General features: G+C 47.0%; 1 protein-coding gene across 7 annotated transcripts in view; it reads right to left on the bottom strand.

Annotated features, from left to right (window-relative positions):
- The window catches only part of LOC128337656 (zinc finger protein 268-like), an 80,952-nt gene that overhangs the window by 30,111 nt on the left and 38,783 nt on the right, over positions 1–12,058 (bottom strand). For 2 of the 7 annotated variants that reach the window (XR_008312374.1, XM_053278887.1), the window contains exon 1: positions 58–327. The exons of the other annotated variants lie outside the window; for them this stretch is intronic. The gene's annotated coding sequence lies outside the window, so the exon portion shown is untranslated. Of the gene's footprint in view, positions 1–57; positions 328–12,058 lie in introns of those variants that run through there. 7 annotated transcript variants of the gene reach the window in all.

Genomic DNA, 12,058 nt, shown 5'->3' with positions numbered 1-12,058 from the left:
GAGAGACCACCACCTCCACCCCTTCCCCGGGCTGCTGTTGTTGCTTTTCCTCCTTACCTTGCTCTTTATCCAAAACATGCAGCAGCCCAGAGTCCTTCAGGCTGGTACGGTGTGTGTGTAAGAACAGGTGCAATCCTTCAGGCAGCGCCGTCCTCTTGCACCCTGCTGCAGACTCAAGGAGGCCCCTGAAGACTCAGGAAAGTCCTGCTCGTTATGAGGCCCAGGAGGCTTCTGCAGCCTCCTGCAAGCTCTGCCTCCTTTCCAAGCCCTTCACTCCCCCTCCCCGCCTTCGCTTCCGCTTCCTCCTCCTCAGCTGATGCAACACTTTCAGACTATTCTCAGGATCCCCAAATCCCGGGGGGGGGGGGGATCCCACAATGCATTGCACAGGAAGCTGAGAGGCGGGGCATGGAATGGAAATGCAGCAGCAGCAGCTCCTCCCTTCCTGGCCGCTCTTGAAGCAGCACTCTGAGGACTTCAGGAAGCCGGGCTGCGGGTGGGAGACTGTGATGATGAGGGAAGGCGGGCCGGGGGGGGGGGCACAAGCGGAGGGTGGTGCAGCCTGGGGAGCTCAGAGCCCGGCCAGGAAGAGGAGGAGGAGGAGAAGAGAGAGAGATCCAGGGGGAAGGGGGGGGTGATGGATGCAGCCGCCGATGGCAGAACTCCTGGCCCCAAGCAAGCAAGCAAGCAGCTGGTCTCTGGCTCCTCCCGTCTGCTCTGAGGAGGGAAGCTGAGGGGGAGGGAAGGAAACTGCCAGGTCCCCGATGGAAGGGCTGCTGCACCCCACCTCCTGCACAGCCCGGCCTCAGGGGGATCTGGGGGTCAGTGGGGCCAACCTAGGGGCAGAGGGGGCCCTGCCTGAGGGCCCTCCTGACCTCGCCTGACAGTGACACACACACTCCATTCATGATGGGACTTGGGCATTATGGGCTGGGGATGATGGGCCTTTTAGTCCAACCACATCTGGGGAACCATGTCTGGGAACCCCTGCCGTAAAAAGACAAGAACTGATTTGTGCCAGAGAACCGGCTTCTAATCAGCTTCACTTCCATGGCTGTGAGAGTGGATCACCACCACCCCACATTCTGGCTCTATGGCTTGGACACGTCCAACTCTCTCTTTGACTCCCCTTCGTTGTCTTTTAGCTTTGAAAAGAGAGACGAATCTTTGGCCTTTCCTCCTCAGGAAGGTGCTCCAGCTCCTCTGTCTCTTGACTAGCTTTTTTCTGTACAGTTTCTCTTGCTCGATGCTGCCTTTTTCTCCCTCCCTCCCTGCCCTGTTTCTTGAGATGGGACCATCAGAACAGGGAATTTGTTTCAAAGAAGGATTTGGTCCTGTGATTCTGCCCTGACACACCCCAGTGACAGAGAGAGACGCAAGTTGACAAACTGGAGGCTTTTCACAACCAGCTTTTAGTTCACATCAACCCCAGAATGGAGGATGTGCATTCACATATTGGGCAGATTGCTATCGGGGAACACTTTACACAGCATTTGGATTTTTCATTCCACGTTAGAGTGTAAATTGATTTATATCTGCGGTTAAAAATCCACTTTTAGGGGCAACTTCAAGTGGTTAGAGTGCTGGACTAGGACCTGGGAGACCTGAGTTCAAATCCCCATTCAGCCATGATAATAGCTGGGTGACTCTGGGCCAGTCACTTCTCTCTCAGCCTAACCTACTTCACAGGGTTGTTGTGAGGAGAAACTCATGTATGTAGTACACGGCTCTGGGCTCCTTGGAGGAACAACGGGATATACATCTAAAAATAAATAATAGAAATAATTTAAAAAGCCTGCTGTCTGAAAATGCCCTTGGTTGGGAAGGAACTTGGCCCTGGTCTTTCCTGGAAAAAGCTCTTCAAAAAGTAGCTTAGTTTTGGATGCATCAAGTGTGAACCGGCCTCAAATCAGACTGACTCCATTTAAGTCAATAAAATAGCCACGGGGCACAGCTATCTGGTTTGGAGTTAGTGCTGAAATTCTCAATCTGCACATTTCTCATGTGGTTGGCATTTCAAGTCAGAGAGGATTGAACGACATTTTAAAATGAAATGGAGATGTTCAGAATTATCCCTTTTTCCATGCTTTCTCCCCTGCCATGGTCCAGAGCACCATGTGTGCAAGACCTGTGCTTCATGCTTGCATAAATCCCCCCAGATGTGGAAATTCTTGGGGCATTTCAGCATTGGCTCTGAGGCCCACTCATCTGATGTGACCTCGGATTTCACAGCCTCCAAGGGTAGGCCCTGAACAAACACTGTCACCCAGGCTTCTTAAAAGCTGGGCCTGGCTTGCTTCTGTGAAACTTAGCACCCTGCAGGTGAGTTCTCCCCATACCCTAAGGGGAACCTCTTGTGGTGCTCACAGGAAGTCTCCCATTCAAATGCAAACAAAAGCGGGCTCTGCTTAGCATATGGGACAATCCATATATCTTGTGGTAGGTAAAGTGTGCTGTTGAGTTGGTGTTGACTCCTGGTGCCCACAGAGCCATGTGGTTGTCTTTGCTAGAATGCAAGAGCGGTTTCCCATGGCCTCCTCCCTTGCAGTGTGAGATGATGCCTTTCAGCATCTTCCTGTATTGCTGCTGCCCGATATAGGTGTTCCCCATAGTCTGGGAAACATACCAGGAGGGATTCGAACCGGCAGGCTTGCTAAGCAAGTCATTTCCCCACTGCGCCCTTTGGTGGCTTTAGTATCTTGTGGTGCTCACAGGTATTCTCCCATTCAAATGCGAACAAAAGTAGAACTCTGCTTAGCATTTGGGACCATTCATGCTTGAAAAGGTGAGGACAAGTCAGGGGAGCCCAGTGGAGGAGGATGCAGAGAGCAGGGGCTGGCTGGGCCTGGGAGGAGGAGGAGGCCCACAGGTAGCCAGGCAGTCGAGTTCACTAGCCTTCATCCAAACCAGGAGGATATCCCTGTCTGGAGTCATTGCACCTTCTCAACAGAGCCGTGCTAATAGAAGGAAAGCCATTGTCAAAACTCTTATGGCAGCTTCCCATGTTCCTAGGAAAGATCCGGCACTGTCACTAGAGGCTCAAGTGTGGCTCAGAGCGCCTTTGATCAGTCTCAGCTGATACGCCAACTGGGACCTGACCTGGACAGAGAGAGCTTGGCCACAGGGACTCCTGCTCTGGGGACCTCACACTTCGTTTACCACCATGCATTGTACGTGGAGCTGCCTTTTGAAATGGTCCGAAAACTGCCGCTGGTACAGAATCGGGCTGCGAGATGGTTAACTGGGACTGGACGTTTTGCGCAGTGTTTGGTCAGCTGCCCTGGCTCCCAGTCTGTTTCCAGGCCCACTTTACTGGAAACAGCCTATATTCTGCGAGGATATCTATAACAACAGCAACTACATTTACAATAAAATCCAGCCTTCCCAGGTCCTTGAGAAGGACTAAATGTCTGAATAAAACAAACCAGTCAAAAACAGCTCTCTGCCTGTGTAAATAAATAATAATAATAATAATATTGCACAGGGTTTCTCCAACTGCAGGCCTCCAGAAGTTGCCGAACTACAACTCTCATCGGCCCCAGCTACAATTTAGGATGATGGGAGTTGTAGTTTAGCAACATCTGGAGTCCCCAGGTGGGGAAGTCTGAATATAGCACTTTCAAGTGTCAAAGGCCATGATGTGCATGGGTTTATTGTAAGCCACACAGCAATCCTGTAAGGTCAGTGAGCATCATTCTCCCCATCTTTCAGGTGTGGGGACTGAGGTGAAAAAGAGTCCTACTTTCCCTTGTGGTTGGTGTGGTGCCTCTCTTCTGGTTTGGTTTCACTTGTCCCAAGGCACAGTCATTTGGCCCATCTAGAAATCTGGCCTCTTGTCAGGACCTGAATCAGAATTTGCCAAGGCTAAGTGAGGGTGATGAAAGCCAGGCATGATGCCAACTCTGTCTCACTTTGATGCCTCCCTGGTTTCCTCCTTCAGCTTCAGGTCACTGGGTCTAAAGCCAGTTCAATTGGCAAGATCTTTTCCATTCTGTCCTTCATTTCAGTCCAGTAGCTTTTAGTGTAATCACATGGCTATCAAAAATGGGAAAAGATGCTAGCCTTTTCTTTGTGTTTCCAACCTTTCTTCTCAGGCCCAATTCAAGGGGCTGGTTCTAACCTTTCAAGCCCTCAATGGCTTGGGACTGGGTTAACTGAGAGTGCACCCCTTGCCCCATATGCCCCACCCTTAAGATCGTCTTTGGAGGCTCTCCTCTGAGTGCCCTGCCACATGGGGTGAGGCAGGTTGGTGGAGACTAGGGAGAGGGCCTTTTCAGGGGTTGCACCCCATGGATGGAAGAGCCTCCCCAGGGAGCTTCACCTGGCTTCACCACTTTGTTCTTTTAGACACCAGGTAAATACTTTTTGTCCACTCAGGCCTTTAACATTACAAATTTGGGTTTGATTTTCCAAAATTGGGAAACAAGACTACAAATTGAGAGCCTTTGCAGATGATGTTGTGTTCTTCTTAGAAAATCCAATGGACAAGATTGGAAGACTCTCAGATAAAATACAACAATTTGGCCAATTGGTTGGATTTTACATAAGGCCAAAACGAAGGTTTTGGTTAAAAATATGGATCAGAAATCTAAGTACAGATTCTCTGAAATAAGCGAGCTGAAAGTGGAGAAGAAAATTAAATATCTGGGAGGTCTGGTTGACAAATAACAAGTCTTTGTTGTTTTCAAATAATTATGTTAAAATATGGAATACAGTGAAAATTGATTTACAAAGATGGTCTAATATGAATTTGTCTTTAATGGGAAGAATTTCAGTGGTGAAAATGAATGTCTTGCTAAAATGTTATTTCTCTTTCAGACTATTCCTATAATTAACACTTTAATTTGTTTTAAGCAATGGCAAAAGGACATAACTAAGTTTGTTTGGCAAGGGAAAAGACCAAGAATTAATTTTAAGAATTTAACAGATGCAAAGGAAAAAGGTGGTCTTACCCTACCAGACTTAAGGTTGTATTTTGATGCTGTTTGCTTGACGTGGTTAAAAGAATGGATAACATTAAGAAATCCTAGAATACTAGATTTGGAAGGATTTGATAGAAGGTTTGGATGGCATTCATATTTGTGCTATGAAAAAAGTAAAATACATAAAGACTTTTTGAATCACTATGTAAGAAGGAGTCTAATGAGTTCTTGGTTAAAATATAAAGAATGGTTGGAACCTAAAACTCCGTTATGGGTATCTCCGATTGAAGCTTTAACACGTAAAGAAGCAAATATGCAATTGCAATGGGGTACTTATAGTGATCTGTTATACTTTCAAGAAAAGGACTGTAGGTTAAAGAGTTTAACTGAAGTACAAAATTTGGTTAGAGATTGGTTTCAGTACCACCAGTTAAATGAAATATATAAGAAGGATCTTAAAATTGGATTTGAGGATCAGATGTCGAGATTTGAGAAGGAATTATGTGAAAATGATGAAAAATTAGCTTCTAAAGTGTATAAGCTTTTCCTTTTGGAGGAGACAAGAGATGAAGTGGTTAAAACGACCATGGTAAAGTGGGCTCAAGATGTGGGGTGTAATATAGAAATGGCAGCCTAGGAAAAACTATGGAAAACTGATTTGAAATTTACTGCATGTTATGCTTTAAAAGAAAATTATTATAAAATGATGTATAGATGGTATTTGACACCAAAAAAATTGGCATTAATGTATAAAAATGTTTCAAACAAATGTTGGAAATGTGGACACTCTGAAGGTACTTTTTTCCATATGTAGTGGACCTGTAGGAAGGCCAAGGCCTTTTGGGACATGATATATAATGAGTTAAAGAAAATATTTAAAATGACATTTCCTAAGAAGCCAGAATCCTTCCTGCTGGGAATAACACAAGGAGTAATTTCTACAACTAATTTAACATTCTTCATGTATGCTTCTACAGCGGCCAGAACAATACATGCACAGAAATGGAAGAGTAATGAACTGCCTTCAAAAAAAGATTGGCTGATAAAATTTTTGGAATATGCGGAGATGGCAAAACTTACAATATTGATAAGAGACCCAAATTTAGCCTGCTTTAAAGAAGATTGGAAACCATTCTTGTTGTATCTAAAGAACAATTTTCCTACTATGGATTTTACAGCAGGGTTTGCAATCTAGTAATAATTGCAGGTTGGCTAGATTTAAAATCGTGTTTTTAAGGTTTAAATTTATGTTATGAATTATTATTATAGCAAGGGTAAATGTTATAACTGATAATTCACGAAGAGGTGTGAGCGGGAAGTCCATACTTGTTTAGGGTAAATTTTATAACTTATAATTCACGAAGTGGTGTGAGCGGGAAGTCCATACTTGTTTATCTGTTGTGAATGTCAATATTAATTAATATTAAGATTAAGATTATTGTTGAAATTAATAAAGGTTGTGGGGAAAAACCATTTCAAATTTGGGTTTGATTTTAACTGATTTTTAAAATTGCTTTGTATCATATTTTGTATGACTCCTTTGGCCAGCCAAATTTATGTACTGTGTGTTTTTATTTGATGTTTTAATGTTGTATTTTTTTGAGCCACCCAGGGAACAGTTTCTGGAAGAGTCAAAAGAGAAACCCCTCCAGGCACAAGAGGCACCAAGTGCTTCCAGCCTGAGGCCAGATGTGTAACTGCGGGGGGTGGGGGGAGCAGCCAGGGCATGTGCCCTGGGTGCCACTTGAGGGGAAGTTATGCCACTTGAGGTGGGGCACCCGAGAGACTCCCCTGTCCCCCACCTGCCTGCCCACCTTCATAGGAACATAGGAAACTGCCATATACAGAGTCAGACCATGGGTCCATCTAGCTCAGTATTGTCATCACAGACTGGCAGCAGCTTCTCCAACATTGCAGGCAAGAAGCTCTCTCAGCCCTATCTTGAGGGAGTAAGCAAGCTGTTAGAGTGGCCTGATTTGGAAAAACAGACTTGGGAAGAACTAACATCGGGTTTGAGCGATAGAACCTCTTTTCGAGGTCCCAGAAAGAAACCTCCAAGGAAACGGGACACAACGGGTGCCCTCATACTAGGGAATTGGAACGTTCCCCTTCTCGTAATCAGGTTAGGAAACCTGTATGTCATTTATGCAATGCTCCTGCATAGGAATAGGGAGGGAAGACGCGGCCAAGAGGTTCACGCAGAAGAGACAGTAAATCTATTCTGGAAAAGTTTGTATGGTTATGTGCAAAAAGACAAGAGTATCTCTTCTAAACAGCAATGGGACAAATTGTGGAAATGGACGTTGGACGTAACCTCCCCCAATTACCTGATGTGCCTTGAAATCCCCCACCCCTGAGTTACAGTACTACCTGCATATACTTCATAACCTTGTGGGTTTCCAAATCATTGTGTGTAAATCTTTGTAGATATATCATGTACAAACAACCACTTTGTATATAATTGTGCTTTGGCAACGTACTGTATGCTTTGGTAGTTTGTTGGTTCAATTAAAAAATCTTGTCCTATTAAAAAAAAAAAAATCTTGTCCTATCTTGGAGATGCTGCCAGTGAGGGAACTTGGAGCCTAGATGCTCTTCCCAGAGCAGCTCCATCCCTGGAGGGGAATATCTTACGATGCGCACACACATCAAGTCTCCCATTCAGATGCAACCAGGGCAGACCCTGCTTAGCTATGGGGACAAGTCATGCTTGCTACCACCAGACCAGCTCTCCTCTCCATACATATCATACATATCCTCTTCATACATTATAATTTAGTTCTGATGGGAGGAAGATGTGTTTTTTCCTGGCCGTAGCGTGCCACCATATCCTTCCCCCTCCCCTCCTCCTTCCACCACACCCTTTGGCCTTGTCACCAGGCACTGGCCCCGCCTCCTCCTCCTCCCCCTTCGCTCATTGGCTGGGCACCACACATGAGAGGCACATGATCTGAGCTAGGGGTGTGCAATTCGGGTTTTCGGTGATTCGGTTCGGGACCCAAACCGAATCATCCCCGTTCTGCTCTGTGCCCGAAACTGGGCTACCCGAATCACCCCTGATTCGGTTCGGATTCAGATTAAATCCGAATCCGAATCTGAATCAATTCGGGTAGGAAAAATGGGTCCCAGGGGCAAAATAGTGGGGTGTGTGGTAGTGCCCAATGTTTGGAGGCTACCACCCAAATTTCAGGGGAATTGGGCAAAGGGCTGATTTTGGGGGAATTTTTGAAGTGTTAGTGTCTTTGGGGCAGATTGGGGGCATAGCGTGGGGTCTGGGCAAAAAGAGTGGGGTGGGGTGGTAGTGCCTAAGGGGTGGAGGCTACCACCCCAATTTCAGAGTGATTGGGCAGAGGGCTGATTTTTGGGGAATTGTTGAAGTTTATGCATCTTTAAGGTTTTTCCCCATAGAGAAGCATTGAGGTGTCAGCAAATGTATAGCTTCACGCGGGGGGCAAAGGGGTGGCCTAGAGCAGTGTGGGGTTGGTGGTAGTGCCAGGTAGGGTCAAGGAAGCTACCTGAATTTTTTCAAAGGATTTGGGCAGAGGGCTGATTTTGGGGGAATTGTTAAAGTTTACGCGTCTTTAAGGTTTTTCATCATAGGGTAGACATGGAGCTTTCAGCAGCCCCATAAGTGCACTTGGGGGGTGCTGGGGTGGCCCAGAGCAAGTGGCAGTGTAGTGCACATAGGGTGCCAACCACCCCCATGGGTTTCTAACCCATGGGGTGCAGGGTGCTGTTCTTTCAGAGGTATTCTTTTCTGAGTGTGGATTCTATGATAGCAAATTAGAGTGGATTCATGGTGTTTCATTGAAAATCTCATTAGCTATCATAGAATCCACACTCAGAATACCTCTGAAACAACAGAAAGGGAGTGCAAGTGGACCTTCCTTGGGATAGGGGGAGCAAGCACACGTACCAAGGAGGGCTAGGTGGCGGAGGGAGGCAGCGTGGTGCGGGGGAGAGGCACAATACCATTTTGTGCATTCATGCAAAAGGGCCATTGGATGAATGGCACTGGAATGAAGTGATCCTGGGGATTTGATGCCCAGCGCGGTTCGTGTCGGATCCCAACCGATTTAAAACCAGCTGCCTGTTGCGGCCAAGGCACCTTGAGAGGGAATGCCATTTCCCTCTTGCATTGGTGGGGCATTGTGGTCCCTTGGCCCCCTATAACCCCCTGGTCTGCACCACCGGTGGAAGATGGCAGTCCCCTTTATGACCTCATCAGGCAGTGGGGACAACCTCTGGCCAGGATCATGCCACGGTGAGGGCTAAGCAGTGGAGGCAGGGAGGAGGGCTGCCTTGGCTTGCCTCACAGCGACGCATGGGCAGCATGTGGGACCATGTGAGCTGCGTGGCCCCAAAGGCAGGCTGGTGTGACTGGCACATGCAGGGGAGTTGGGAGGGGGCACAGAAGCGTGCGCTGCGAGAGAGAATTGAGGAACACCTGCCACACTCTGGTACGCAAGCACAGCGGCGGCAGCTCTTGGACCCAGGCGACCTTCCGAGCGTGGTCCGGTGCACCATTGCCTCGCCCACCCTGAACAGTGCCTCTTCTCCCCAGTGAGGAAGACGAGCCATCCACCACTACAACGCCCCGTGCCCCCCACCCTCTCAGAATTGCCCCCTTCCCTTTAACACCAGGTTCCCACCGCTCTTCTTCACGTTTTCTTTCACCATTAAAAAAAACCCCATTCCCAGCACCTGCCACGTAACTGTTTTTAAGGAGTTTTGGAGGAGCTGCGGGAGTTTCATTAGGTCCACCTCACAAAGTGCACAATTAAGAGCAGGATCCAGATCAAGCCAGGTGATCATGAACAAGCAGCACTGACACAAATGAGAGATGACTACATTAATTTCAGTGGGTGGTCCTGACTAACATGGTCTGGATCTGGCCCTGCAACTACACAACTCCAGCTAAAACTCCAACTCCATCAAGAGAAGGTTAAATTGTAGACTTCGGGCTCTACTGACAACTTGCCCAGCTCTCCTCTCCTCACCTCCTTTTTGCTTTGTTTGACATCCAGCCTGATGAAGAGATTTGGGGAATTCAAAAGCTTGCTTGTATGTTGATTTCGTAGTTTTTGAATTTTTCTAATGGCCCAACATCCCCTCTCCATTGAGTAATCACAAGCACCCCCACCCCGCACATACTGGAGACATACTGGAGACATATTTCTTCACCCAGGCTTTTAGATTCAGGGGTTCTCAACCTTGGGTCCCCAGATGTTGGTGGACTTAAACTCCCATAATTCCCAGCCATAATGGCCAAATGCCATTGTGGCTGGGGGTTATGGGAGTTTAAGCTGGGGGTTATGGGAGTTTAAGTTCCATGTTTGCAAAAGATGCCAAATTTAATGATTTTAATGCTTATATTATTTTAATTGTAAACTGCCCAGAGATGCAAGTTTTGGGCAGTACAGAAGTCTGATAGATAGATAGATAGATAGATAGATAGATAGATAGATAGATAGAATAGAAAAACTTAAACTTGAAACCCCTTTACTAACTGCTGGTCTGGGAAACTGCGCATGAAGAATGTAGCGGCGCTTGAAACTCTGCACAAGGAATTTAGCGGTCCTTGACTCCAAAAAGGTTGAGAAACACATAATGGATAGGTAAGGAGAGAGAGAGAGAGAGGTTTCCATCTGTTCTCTAAGAGGAAAGGAAGGATTGTGACTCAGTACAGGAAGTGCTGCAGAGTCCGTTCAGAGGTCATAGAGTGGGGACAGATTGGGTGACCCTGACTCACTGTCTCTACCACCAATGCCACTAGCGGTCATTAGGACAGTTGGTGCAAAAGGTCGATGCACTGGAAGTTCATCTCCAACAATTAGAACTATCCAATTCTCTCTGCTTTCTCTCCTAATGTGCTCCTAAGCACCGTGTGTGTGTGTGCTATGTGGAACTCTGGAAGAAGCTGTATATAGACCAGGCCAGCTCAGCTTCGGCCCTCCTGCAGATGTTTGCCTACATCTCCCATAATCCCTGGCTATTGGCCACTGTGGCTGGGGATTATGGGAGTTGTAGTCCAAGAACAGCTGTGGGGGCCCCAGGTTGAGCAGGCCTGATATAGACTAAGCCACCCTCCATCTTGTTCAGTACTATCTGACCCAGGGCAGCACAGCTTGAACCCTTTGGATTATAACTCCCAGCATGCTCAGCAACAGTCATCAATCATCAGAGGTGGTGCGAGATGTAGCCAACAATGGCAGGAGGGACCAAGTTGTTCAACACTGGTCTACACTGACTGGTCTACACTGACTGGCAGCGACCCTCCAAGGTTCCAGGCAACCTCTATCCCAGCCCTATCTGTGGATGCTGCCAGGGATTGAACCTGGGACCTCTGGCATGGAAAGCAGGAGCTCAACTCCTGAGTGAGACGTGCTCCAGACGGACATATGAAGCTCCAGAACTCAGTCACATGACTGGTCCATCCAGCTCAGTATTGTCTACACCAACCAACAGATGCCCCCACGCCGCATTCAGTTTGAAGTTGTAAAGATAAAGATAGCTGTTGGAAGATCTCAGCAGCACGTGGAGGCAAGGCGGAAGCAGAGTCCCATGCCTCCATGATACTCCTCCTCTCCCTCTTCCATGCCATGTGCAGAATTGAGGAAATGAGTGCTTTGACTGCAGTTGTGGGGGGGGGGGGGGTTGACTCCCAGTCACGGACCGGCACTCAACCCTTCGGGGACCGACAGCGGTCCAGGGACCGGTGGTTGAGAAACTGTGTAGGTCTTTCCTATCTAAGTGTATTATTTATTATTATTATTATTATTATTATTATTATTATTAATTCAATTTCTATACCGCCCTTCCAAAAATGGCTCAGGGTGGTTTACAAAGAGAAATAAAACAAATAAGATGGCTCCCTGTCCCCAAAGGGCTCACATTCTAAAAAGAAACATAGGACACACACCAGCAACAGTCACTGGAAGTACTGTGCTAGGGGTGGATAGGGCCAGTAAATAGGGCCAATAAATATTTAGTGTTCAGTCATACAAGGATCTCCATGTGTTTTTTCTCCATAGCTGCAATATCCAAACCATCCTCTGCTACCTACTCTGTAACTGGAGTGTGTGCTCATTCCTTAGTGCTCTGCTGTTTTACCTATTGTGGGTAAAAATCAACAA

The sequence above is a fragment of the Hemicordylus capensis genome, chromosome 14, assembly GCF_027244095.1.
Source record: "Hemicordylus capensis ecotype Gifberg chromosome 14, rHemCap1.1.pri, whole genome shotgun sequence".
Taxonomy (NCBI): Eukaryota; Metazoa; Chordata; class Lepidosauria; order Squamata; family Cordylidae; genus Hemicordylus; species Hemicordylus capensis.
Note: the sequence above shows the minus strand (reverse complement) of the source record. Positions and strands in the feature narration are given on the sequence as shown.